The sequence below is a fragment of the Lissotriton vulgaris genome, chromosome 1_1 (assembly GCF_964263255.1).
Source record: "Lissotriton vulgaris chromosome 1_1, aLisVul1.2, whole genome shotgun sequence".
Taxonomy (NCBI): domain Eukaryota; kingdom Metazoa; phylum Chordata; class Amphibia; order Caudata; family Salamandridae; genus Lissotriton; species Lissotriton vulgaris.
The window spans coordinates 1,260,709,113-1,260,721,723 of NC_141685.1; the positions used below are offsets into that span (position 1 = coordinate 1,260,709,113).

General features: G+C 43.6%; 1 protein-coding gene across 2 annotated transcripts in view; it reads left to right on the top strand.

Moving 5' to 3' along the window:
• The window catches only part of PDE1B (phosphodiesterase 1B), a 1,669,085-nt gene that overhangs the window by 1,440,204 nt on the left and 216,270 nt on the right, over window positions 1–12,611 (top strand). The window lies entirely within an intron of this gene.

Sequence of the window (12,611 nt, forward strand, 5' to 3'; positions counted from 1 at the left end):
CTGGCTTAGGCTTTGACCTAGGTTGGGAGGAGCAGGGGTCCTGGCGACGACTGGGTGCGGCTGGGCTCGGACGGGCTTGCCTTTGGCGCACCAGTGGCGCGCCCAATGGGCATGTCTGCTTTGCGTGGGGAAGAACATCATTTTAAATAGAGTAGGCCAGGAAGCAGCTATACAGCCAACCCTGGGCTCCCTCCTAGCCAGGAAGTGAGTGAGCAAGGGGACGACACCATCGCTAACTCACTCCACACAATCAGGAAATCCCGTGGTGGACCGGGGAGGAAAGCTGCGAGTCACAGCCTGGCAGGAGAGCAAGAGCGGAATACCTAACTGAGGTGAGGAGAACTCTGTTACAATGACGAGGCTAAAAGTACTGTCAGAAAATAAAAATGATTAAAAGTAGAACCACAATTTAACACATGATTAAAGTAAAATAATACAAATAGTTGCAAGCGGACAGAAGTAGCAGTGTGTGAATAAATGAGGAGCCTTACTCTAAAGGGAATCCGCTTGACACATGAGAAAATAAAAGGCCTACCTCTACTCTATAATACCATATTTTCCATCTTTATGCCAACCTAGAAACAGTCAAGTGGGAGGGGACATTGTGAAGAGAACTCACATATAAGAATCCAAGGTAATAAAATAATCTCAAAGATGTACCCAGGCTCTGCAGACTGTGGCCCTCAGTGCTAGATGCCACAGAAAGACTTTCTCCATATGATATGGAATCTGCACAATAATACAATAATCCCATAGTATTTGGTTGGGATAGTGATGGTATAACTGAGTTGTCGGGCAGACCTATACGCAGTACATAGCCAGCATATTGGTCCAGATGCATAGGCCAATGGCAGACACACATGCATGTAGAATCCTGGATCTCGGGTTGGTTCTGCCCAATAGAAATATTGCCATGGTGTCAAAGGGTACACTACAGACATACAGAAATGGCTTGAACCAAAATAGCAGTCTTGACCAGTCAGCACCGAAGGAGGTCAAGTGGAATATGTATTACACAGTGGAACACCATCCTGTTAGCATAAAGATTAAGATAGACTAGAGGACTCTGTTAGTTCAGTCAGTTTGGTAGGATACATGGATTCAAGTGGCTAGCTGGTATATCATTGGTATGTGCTCATCAGCGACCCCTGTGAATTGGGGACAGAGTGTGTACTCAGCCACTGCCTGGTTTTCAGACATCATATACTGCTCTATCACATGAAAAGACGCTCTCACATTCGCATTTTGTTCATCTCTTTTTTTTCTGAAGCTAGCACTGCACACAAGCACGTTATTCTTTTTCTGTAAGACATTGCTTCCTCTAGGTTTTCCTAATGTTTTATTGTTTTATGTTTGACTGACATTTACTATAAACACAATGAACATTGTTTGAAATGTCTGCTTTGATGGACCAAGAAGTGAATATCAGATATTATCCTTTGTCTTAAGTTGCTGAATCTGTTGTGGGGCAGTTATGTCATTGTTCTGGTTTCTAACTATAGAATGTTAATATAAATCTTTAAAACAAAAACTAATAGTTGCACAAAATGGCAACAATGGGACACGCTTCTTTCTAAGCCAAAAATATGAGGCAGAGATTTTGCATCTAAATGTACAGTGAAAATTCTAATATTAGCAGATCGATAAGAGGGTTTCTGTTGACGAGAGATAAAGATTGACCCACAAGGGCCGATTGGGTCATATAAGTGTATTGATGACCTTTAGCATTCACCTGAGATACATCTTGAGAATTAAAACCTAAAGGAGATTTACTGTTGAATATCATGGCCTTAACTGCCCATGGGGGTGCCTTTGATACATAAAATAATTGCAAGGGCTATAGGACATACCTGTACTCCTTCTGGTGTCACACAGGACATGGCAGTGCTCTAAAGGCAAACTAATTGCACATCTTTGTATGAAAGAGAAGGACAGACTGCCTTTGGAGGTCAGAAAATCTTCAAACGTGTATTTACTAAACAAATGCTTATAAAAACACCTAAGACATATCAATATGAAAGGAAAGAGAAGGCCGTCATTCTAGAAAATACAGATCTGAACACCCGAGAGAAGCTTGGGCTGTGATCCTCTGTTCAAGTTTTGGCTTCTTTCGGCCAAACAGGAGTGGGTGGACGCTGGGCTTTTTCAAGTTTGAGTAGTTTCTGCTCAGGTTGCTAGCCTTGATTGCTTTTCCACAGAATTCCTCCTTTCTGGGGTTTATTTGTTCAGAAGTATATATTATAAAATAAATAAATACAATTAAATGGTACATAGCTACTGCTTTTGTCACCAATTTCCATTTTGGTATCCGTTTACTCTTTCAACAACATCTCTGCGTGGTGCATGTCCCTCTATGGATTACTTCGCCTTTTCTGATTACTCCCCTTTTTGGTGTATGGGCAGAAAGCATCCTACTGCCCCTGTGGCTAAGCTGGTTAGTCCTTATATAACTATAATGTGCACGTCTATCTCCCACATTTCCTCAAACATCACATCTCCAGGCGCTGTATCCCATAACATAACTACACCTCAGTGGTCATCATGCATGATGTGACAAAACGTACCATAAAAGCAAAAAAAACACAATACCTTTCCAACCATACACTCTATATGGTAAGTTGCAATTCATGTGAGTAAGCGCTTTAGTGCCACACATATGGGTAGTAAGTGCTATAAAGATACTACAGTACTATACAATACAATATACCCATTGCACATGCTCACACTTTACTCCCTCTTGTTCTTGTCATAGGCCATAAATGGATGTTTATGCCAGTTGCATTAAGGCAAGATTATCTTTTCCTTTTGATATGGTCAGAATGGCGGAAGAATATTCACAACCTCTGTATTTAGGTCAGACTCTCAAAGTTTCTGGTCACAAGCCTAAAGGGCAAGACAACACACCCTTTGTATTTCTAAGGAATCTTGCTTTGTATGTACATTGGCCGAAAATAATGGTTAACACCTGTCCCCTTTAATCCAAATAGGCTGGTTCAGGTTTTTATTTTTCTGTCAGCTATAACATCTACCCCACTGAAGACATTTCATTTGTTTATGTGAGAGAGAAGACCTGCAGCATTAGGGTATATGTGTCCATGTTTGGAGAAATCTCATTAGACATCGTTCTAGATATGCTTAAAAAACTGATGATAATCACACTTGCCATGAAGGAACATCAGGCTATTTAACATAGGCATGAGGATTGTAGCCTGCGAATGCCTTGTATTTAGCTAGAACTCTCTGACTTCTACCATAAGCCCTAAGGCATTCATCCCAATCTCCTTCGTCAGAGAGGGCTCAGACTCTGCTGAGAGACCTGACATTCTAAATCCAGACAAAACTCTTATGTAGCCTCTGTTTTTAGAAACCTAGATACTTTATCACCTTCATACCCTACCAAGTAGGAATTCATGCACACTGCAGAGGACCTGAACGGGGGCAGTCCTACTCTCAGTATTCAGAAATGATCAGTCCGGACTGGGAGCAGCAACCAGCCCTGGTAGATTGCTGCTCGATCAGCCCTGTGAGCGGGTGGGGTGGAGCGTGCTAGTAAAAAGCACTGCTTCGGCTTTTGCTATTTAGGGCTAATATTGCGGCACTGCTGCAAAACCGGCCCCTAGTGACAAAACCAGCCAGAAATCGGCCAGAAAACCATCCTCCGGCCCACCGGGGAAACGCCTGGTACCGGCTACGGCCAGTCCGGCCCTGAAAATGATCCTTGCACCCGTTGCATCTAGGTTTGAAGAGGTGTTATCACGCAATGAACCTTCCTGGTTTTGTATTAAGTGTTGGTGATGGAGTGGGGACCCCGATGGGTGAAGTCTTCTTAAGCAGTGCAAGCTTCTTGTGGAGTACTACCAGGTAGCTCAACATTCCCAAGAGGTAGGGTAGCTGAGAAAGGATACTGGTAAGAAGAGGGTATAGTGATACCAACCTACCGTCCTGGCTCAGGAATGAGATTAGTGTAAGACATCAAGTTCCACCCAGTTTAGAAGAGACTAAGGGAACCCAGTCACCTTAATAAAAACTTCTAAATAATGGATATTTTGTGAAAAGTAAGTATTCTGCTTCATAGCTGTTGCTCGTAGTTGGTGGTAGCATCAGTAATGCCACAGACCATTTAAAGCAGCTGTTTAGTAAGCAAATAAAATATTTGACAGAATATTTCAAACAGATGTGATACGGAGAAATTATACTGAGATTAGAAACCTAATATCCAAATATGTGGCTTTCATTTTACCAAGGTCCTTATTTTAAGGGCGACATGTTTCCTTCATGCCCTCTAGGTCAGTGGCTACTATGGCCTCCACTCTCCTTGCAGACACCACTCACCCGATTTAGAGATTACACACATGCCTGGTAGGTATCCCCCAAACATTTAGAGTAACTGCCATAGGGACGGGTACTTGGAAAGGTGAAAAGTTAGCAGAGTAGGCCCAATGTTTTACCAAACTTTTTGCTTCAAGTGAAAACTGCGAAAGTTTGAGTTTGTTTCTCAGAAAAACTTTGTCATGTCATGAACAGCAGTTCAGGGCAGTGAAATCTAAAAACAGTGACTGCAACCCTATAGATGTGAGACCCTTGCTCATTGCACCATCAGGATTCAAGCAAACCGGGCCGAAGACGGCTGTAATGCCAGAAACCGGTCCCCGGGAGCTTGTTTCCTTCCCAGTGTAAGAATTGGCTTTTGTAGTTTGGTTTGCCCTGTTCCCATCATGCACTGGGACAGGAACAGACTAATTTGCATACAGCCAGGTTCTGAAACTGGGATGGTGCAGTGAGCTAAAAAACGGTGTTGGATCTAGCCCTGATCTCTTGACTGGGTGAGAGCTTTCTGCTTAATTCAGAGACTCTGTCCCTCACCACCCCTTGTTGTAAATATTTTTGTCCACCCTAAGCGTGGAAGGGTATTCTCAGATGTGAGACCCTTGCTCATTGCACCATCAGGATTCAAGCAAACCGGGCCGAAGACGGCTGTAATGCCAGAAACCGGTCCCCGGGAGCTTGTTTCCTTCCCAGTGTAAGAATTGGCTTTTGTAGTTTGGTTTGCCCTGTTCCCATCATGCACTGGGACAGGAACAGACTAATTTGCATACAGCCAGGTTCTGAAACTGGGATGGTGCAGTGAGCTAAAAAACGGTGTTGGATCTAGCCCTGATCTCTTGACTGGGTGAGAGCTTTCTGCTTAATTCAGAGACTCTGTCCCTCACCACCCCTTGTTGTAAATATTTTTGTCCACCCTAAGCGTGGAAGGGTATTCTCAGATGTGAGACCCTTGCTCATTGCACCATCAGGATTCAAGCAAACCGGGCCGAAGACGGCTGTAATGCCAGAAACCGGTCCCCGGGAGCTTGTTTCCTTCCCAGTGTAAGAATTGGCTTTTGTAGTTTGGTTTGCCCTGTTCCCATCATGCACTGAGACAGGAACAGACTAATTTGCATACAGCCAGGTTCTGAAACTGGGATGGTGCAGTGAGCTAAAAAACGGTGTTGGATCTAGCCCTGATCTCTTGACTGGGTGAGAGCTTTCTGCTTAATTCAGAGACTCTGTCCCTCACCACCCCTTGTTGTAAATATTTTTGTCCACCCTAAGCGTGGAAGGGTATTCTCAGATGTGAGACCCTTGCTCATTGCACCATCAGGATTCAAGCAAACCGGGCCGAAGACGGCTGTAATGCCAGAAACCGGTCCCCGGGAGCTTGTTTCCTTCCCAGTGTAAGAATTGGCTTTTGTAGTTTGGTTTGCCCTGTTCCCATCATGCACTGGGACAGGAACAGACTAATTTGCATACAGCCAGGTTCTGAAACTGGGAGGGTGCAGTGAGCTAAAAAACGGTGTTGGATCTAGCCCTGATCTCTTGACTGGGTGAGAGCTTTCTGCTTAATTCAGAGACTCTGTCCCTCACCACCCCTTGTTGTAAATATTTTTGTCCACCCTAAGCGTGGAAGGGTATTCTCAGATGTGAGACCCTTGCTCATTGCACCATCAGGATTCAAGCAAACCGGGCCGAAGACGGCTGTAATGCCAGAAACCGGTCCCCGGGAGCTTGTTTCCTTCCCAGTGTAAGAATTGGCTTTTGTAGTTTGGTTTGCCCTGTTCCCATCATGCACTGGGACAGGAACAGACTAATTTGCATACAGCCAGGTTCTGAAACTGGGATGGTGCAGTGAGCTAAAAAACGGTGTTGGATCTAGCCCTGATCTCTTGACTGGGTGAGAGCTTTCTGCTTAATTCAGAGACTCTGTCCCTCACCACCCCTTGTTGTAAATATTTTTGTCCACCCTAAGCGTGGAAGGGTATTCTCAGATGTGAGACCCTTGCTCATTGCACCATCAGGATTCAAGCAAACCGGGCCGAAGACGGCTGTAATGCCAGAAACCGGTCCCCGGGAGCTTGTTTCCTTCCCAGAGTAAGAATTGGCTTTTGTAGTTTGGTTTGCCCTGTTCCCATCATGCACTGGGACAGGAACAGACTAATTTGCATACAGCCAGGTTCTGAAACTGGGATGGTGCAGTGAGCTAAAAAACAGTGTTGGATCTAGCCCTGATCTCTTGACTGGGTGAGAGCTTTCTGCTTAATTCAGAGACTCTGTCCCTCACCACCCCTTGTTGTAAATATTTTTGTCCACCCTAAGCGTGGAAGGGTATTCTCAGATGTGAGACCCTTGCTCATTGCACCATCAGGATTCAAGCAAACCGGGCCGAAGACGGCTGTAATGCCAGAAACCGGTCCCCGGGAGCTGGCTTCCTTCCCAGTGTAAGAATTGGCTTTTGTAGTTTGGTTTGCCCTGTTCCCATCATGCACTGGGACAGGAACAGACTAATTTGCATACAGCCAGGTTCTGAAACTGGGATGGTGCAGTGAGCTAAAAAACGGTGTTGGATCTAGCCCTGATCTCTTGACTGGGTGAGAGCTTTCTGCTTAATTCAGAGACTCTGTCCCTCACCACCCCTTGTTGTAAATATTTTTGTCCACCCTAAGCGTGGAAGGGTATTCTCAGATGTGAGACCCTTGCTCATTGCACCATCAGGATTCAAGCAAACCGGGCCGAAGACGGCTGTAATGCCGGAAACCGGTCCCCGGGAGCTTGTTTCCTTCCCAGTGTAAGAATTGGCTTTTGTAGTTTGGTTTGCCCTGTTCCCATCATGCACTGGGACAGGAACAGACTAATTTGCATACAGCCAGGTTCTGAAACTGGGATGGTGCAGTGAGCTAAAAAACGGTGTTGGATCTAGCCCTGATCTCTTGACTGGGTGAGAGCTTTCTGCTTAATTCAGAGACTCTGTCCCTCACCACCCCTTGTTAAAAATATTTTTGTCCACCCTAAGCGTGGAAGGGTGTTCTCAGATGTGAGACCCTTGCTCATTGCACCATCAGGATTCAAGCAAACCGGGCCGAAGACGGCTGTAATGCCAGAAACCGGTCCCCGGGAGCTTGTTTCCTTCCCAGTGTAAGAATTGGCTTTTGTAGTTTGGTTTGCCCTGTTCCCATCATGCACTGGGACAGGAACAGACTAATTTGCATACAGCCAGGTTCTGAAACTGGGATGGTGCAGTGAGCTAAAAAACGGTGTTGGATCTAGCCCTGATCTCTTGACTGGGTGAGAGCTTTCTGCTTAATTCAGAGACTCTGTCCCTCACCACCCCTTGTTGTAAATATTTTTGTCCACCCTAAGCGTGGAAGGGTATTCTCAGATGTGAGACCCTTGCTCATTGCACCATCAGGATTCAAGCAAACCGGGCCGAAGACGGCTGTAATGCCAGAAACCGGTCCCCGGGAGCTTGTTTCCTTCCCAGTGTAAGAATTGGCTTTTGTAGTTTGGTTTGCCCTGTTCCCATCATGCACTGGGACACGAACAGACTAATTTGCATACAGCCAGGTTCTGAAACTGGGATGGTGCAGTGAGCTAAAAAACGGTGTTGGATCTAGCCCTGATCTCTTGACTGGGTGAGAGCTTTCTGCTTCATTCAGAGACTCTGTCCCTCACCACCCCTTGTTGTAAATATTTTTGTCCACCCTAAGCGTGGAAGGGTATTCTCAGATGTGAGACCCTTGCTCATTGCACCATCAGGATTCAAGCAAACCGGGCCGAAGACGGCTGTAATGCCAGAAACCGGTCCCCGGGAGCTTGTTTCCTTCCCAGTGTAAGAATTGGCTTTTGTAGTTTGGTTTGCCCTGTTCCCATCATGCACTGGGACAGGAACAGACTAATTTGCATACAGCCAGGTTCTGAAACTGGGATGGTGCAGTGAGCTAAAAAACGGTGTTGGATCTAGCCCTGATCTCTTGACTGGGTGAGAGCTTTCTGCTTAATTCAGAGACTCTGTCCCTCACCACCCCTTGTTGTAAATATTTTTGTCCACCCTAAGCGTGGAAGGGTATTCTCAGATGTGAGACCCTTGCTCATTGCACCATCAGGATTCAAGCAAACCGGGCCGAAGACGGCTGTAATGCCAGAAACCGGTCCCCGGGAGCTTGTTTCCTTCCCAGTGTAAGAATTGGCTTTTGTAGTTTGGATTGCCCTGTTCCCATCATGCACTGGGACAGGAACAGACTAATTTGCATACAGTCAGGTTCTGAAACTGGGATGGTGCAGTGAGCTAAAAAACAGTGTTGGATCTAGCCCTGATCTCTTGACTGGGTGAGAGCTTTCTGCTTAATTCAGAGACTCTGTCCCTCACCACCCCTTGTTGTAAATATTTTTGTCCACCCTAAGCGTGGAAGGGTATTCTCAGATGTGAGACCCTTGCTCATTGCACCATCAGGATTCAAGCAAACCGGGCCGAAGACGGCTGTAATGCCAGAAACCGGTCCCCGGGAGCTTGTTTCCTTCCCAGTGTAAGAATTGGCTTTTGTAGTTTGGTTTGCCCTGTTCCCATCATGCACTGGGACAGGAACAGACTAATTTGCATACAGCCAGGAGACGAAACTGGGATGGTGCAGTGAGCTAAAAAACGGTGTTGGATCTAGCCCTGATCTCTTGACTGGGTGAGAGCTTTCTGCTTAATTCAGAGACTCTGTCCCTCACCACCCCTTGTTGTAAATATTTTTGTCCACCCTAAGCGTGGAAGGGTATTCTCAGGGTGTGTTACCGTTAAAACGCATCTTTTACAACGCGTTCCGTTACAACGCGATTTTTACATCGCAAATACCATTACAATGCATGCCATTACAACGCATGGCATTACATAGCAGATGCTATTACAAAGCATGGTATTACATCGTAAGTATTGGTAAGTATTTAATTTTTATTTTTATTTTATTTAATATTTTATAATTGATTTAATTATTATTAATTATTTAAAAATATTTATTTCGTTTTTAAATATTATAAATTAAATATATTAATTTAAGTTTTTTTTAAAATAAGTATGAGTATAGGAGTATATGTTTTGGGGTACTGATGTATATGTTTTGGGGTGTTTGGGTATTTTTAGGTTTTAGGGCAGTGTTTGGGTTTTGGGGTACAGGGGTGTTTTTAGGTTTTAGGGCAGGGTTTGGGTTTTGGGGTACAGGGGTGTTTTTAGGTTTTAGGGCAGGGTTTGGGTTTTGGGGTACAGGGGTGTTTTTAGGTTTTAGGGCAGGGTTTGGGTTTTGGGGTACAGGGGTGTTTTTAGGTTTTAGGGCTGGGTTTGGGTTTTGGGGTACAGGGGTGTTTTTAGGTTTTAGGGCAGTGTTTGGGTTTTGGGGTACAGGGGTGTTTTTAGGTTTTAGGGCAGGGTTTGGGTTTTGGGGTTCAGGGGTGTTTTTAGGTTTTAGGGCAGGGTTTGGGTTTTGGGGTACAGGGGTGTTTTTAGGTTTTAGGGCAGGGTTTGGGTTTTGGGGTTCAGGGGTGTTTTTAGGTTTTAGGGCAGGGTTTGGGTTTTGGGGTACAGGGGTGTTTTTAGGTTTTAGGGCAGGGTTTGGGTTTTGGGGTACAGGGGTGTTTTTAGGTTTTAGGGCAGGGTTTGGGTGTTGGGGTACAGGGGTGTTTTTAGGTTTTAGGGCAGGGTTTGGGTTTTGGGGTACAGGAGTGTTTTTAGGTTTTAGGGCAGGGTTTGGGTTTTGGGGTACAGGGGTGTTTTTAGGTTTAAGGGCAGGGTTGGTTTTTTGGGGTACAGGGGTATTACGACTTTATATAAATTAAATTAATTAAATTACTTTTATTTAATTTAATTAAAATAATAACTATATTTACAATTATTAATTTAATTGTATTAATAAACGATTATAATTAAATTATATTATTTAAAAATGTTTAATTAATTAAATTCTTTGAATTTTATTAAATATAATTATATTATGTATTATTTATAACTTAATTAAATTATAATTATATTTATTGTTATTAATTACATTATATTATTTTCTATTTATAAACTTTTTATATATCATTAATTTAATTAAAATAATAACTATATTTACAATTATTAATTTAATTGTATTAATTAACGATTATAATAAAATTATATTTTTTAAAAATGTTTAATTAATTAATTTCTTTTAATTTTATTAAATATAATTATATTATGCATTATTTATAACTTAATTAAATTATAATTATATTTATTGTTATTAATTACATTATATTATTTTCTATTTATAAACTTTTTATATATCATTAATTATATTATTTTAAATATATTACATTAATATCAATTTTAATATTAATTAAATTACTATAATTAAATTAATTACTGTTTAAAAAATGTTATATTATTTTTATTATTTTAAATTAATTTAATTTACTTTATTACATTTTTTTTTAAAAAGATATACTTACCTATACTTACGATGTAATGCCATGCGTTGTAAAAGTATCTGCTATGTAATGCCATGCGTTGTAATGGCATGCATTGTAATGGTATTTGCGATGTAAAAAACGCGTTGTAACGGAACGCGTTGTAATACATCGCGTTGTACTGACACCAATCCATTCTCAGATGTGAGACCCTTGCTCATTGCACCATCAGGATTCAAGCAAACCAGGCCGAAGACGGCTGTAATGCCAGAAACCGGTCCCCGGGAGCTTGTTTCCTTCCCAGTGTAAGAATTGGCTTTTGTAGTTTGGTTTGCCCTGTTCCCATCATGCACTGGGACAGGAACAGACTAATTTGCATACAGCCAGGTTCTGAAACTGGGATGGTGCAGTGAGCTAAAAAACGGTGTTGGATCTAGCCCTGATCTCTTGACTGGGTGAGAGCTTTCTGCTTAATTCAGAGACTCTGTCCCTCACCACCCCTTGTTGTAAATATTTTTGTCCACCCTAAGCGTGGAAGGGTATTCTCAGATGTGAGACCCTTGCTCATTGCACCATCAGGATTCAAGCAAACCGGGCCGAAGACGGCTGTAATGCCAGAAACCGGTCCCCGGGAGCTTGTTTCCTTCCCAGTGTAAGAATTGGCTTTTGTAGTTTGGTTTGCCCTGTTCCCATCATGCACTGGGACAGGAACAGACTAATTTGCATACAGCCAGGTTCTGAAACTGGGATGGTGCAGTGAGCTAAAAAACGGTGTTGGATCTAGCCCTGATCTCTTGACTGGGTGAGAGCTTTCTGCTTAATTCAGAGACTCTGTCCCTCACCACCCCTTGTTGTAAATATTTTTGTCCACCCTAAGCGTGGAAGGGTATTCTCAGATGTGAGACCCTTGCTCATTGCACCATCAGGATTCAAGCAAACCGGGCCGAAGACGGCTGTAATGCCAGAAACCGGTCCCCGGGAGCTTGTTTCCTTCCCAGTGTAAGAATTGGCTTTTGTAGTTTGGTTTGCCCTGTTCCCATCATGCACTGGGACAGGAACAGACTAATTTGCATACAGCCAGGTTCTGAAACTGGGAGGGTGCAGTGAGCTAAAAAACGGTGTTGGATCTAGCCCTGATCTCTTGACTGGGTGAGAGCTTTCTGCTTAATTCAGAGACTCTGTCCCTCACCACCCCTTGTTGTAAATATTTTTGTCCACCCTAAGCGTGGAAGGGTATTCTCAGATGTGAGACCCTTGCTCATTGCACCATCAGGATTCAAGCAAACCGGGCCGAAGACGGCTGTAATGCCAGAAACCGGTCCCCGGGAGCTTGTTTCCTTCCAGTGTAAGAATTGGCTTTTGTAGTTTGGTTTGCCCTGTTCCCATCATGCACTGGGACAGGAACAGACTAATTTGCATACAGCCAGGTTCTGAAACTGGGATGGTGCAGTGAGCTAAAAAACGGTGTTGGATCTAGCCCTGATCTCTTGACTGGGTGAGAGCTTTCTGCTTAATTCAGAGACTCTGTCCCTCACCACCCCTTGTTGTAAATATTTTTGTCCACCCTAAGCGTGGAAGGGTATTCTCAGATGTGAGACCCTTGCTCATTGCACCATCAGGATTCAAGCAAACCGGGCCGAAGACGGCTGTAATGCCAGAAACCGGTCCCCGGGAGCTTGTTTCCTTCCCAGTGTAAGAATTGGCTTTTGTAGTTTGGTTTGCCCTGTTCCCATCATGCACTGGGACAGGAACAGACTAATTTGCATACAGCCAGGTTCTGAAACTGGGATGGTGCAGTGAGCTAAAAAACAGTGTTGGATCTAGCCCTGATCTCTTGACTGGGTGAGAGCTTTCTGCTTAATTCAGAGACTCTGTCCCTCACCACCCCTTGT